Genomic DNA, 282 nt, shown 5'->3' on the forward strand with positions numbered 1-282 from the left:
AGAAAATTTTTGGTCACTCCGCCAACAGAACTGTTTCAGCTCAACCATATTTACATGATGTCTGGTGTTAAAAATCACATTTTGTTTATTTTAATTCAGTCATTGATTTACATAGATGTGTAGTGTCACTGTCCTGCTGCATCACCCAGTTTTTACTGAGCTGTATCTGTTGGACAGCCTCCCTGATACTATCCTGAACTTACTCAGAGAAATCCACCTTCACTATGTTTCAAGAAGTTTATTATTAAAGAAATGTTTGTTATTCAGAAAAACACAAAATCG

Source organism: Platichthys flesus, chromosome 9, assembly GCF_949316205.1.
Source record: "Platichthys flesus chromosome 9, fPlaFle2.1, whole genome shotgun sequence".
Lineage (NCBI taxonomy): Eukaryota > Metazoa > Chordata > Actinopteri > Pleuronectiformes > Pleuronectidae > Platichthys > Platichthys flesus.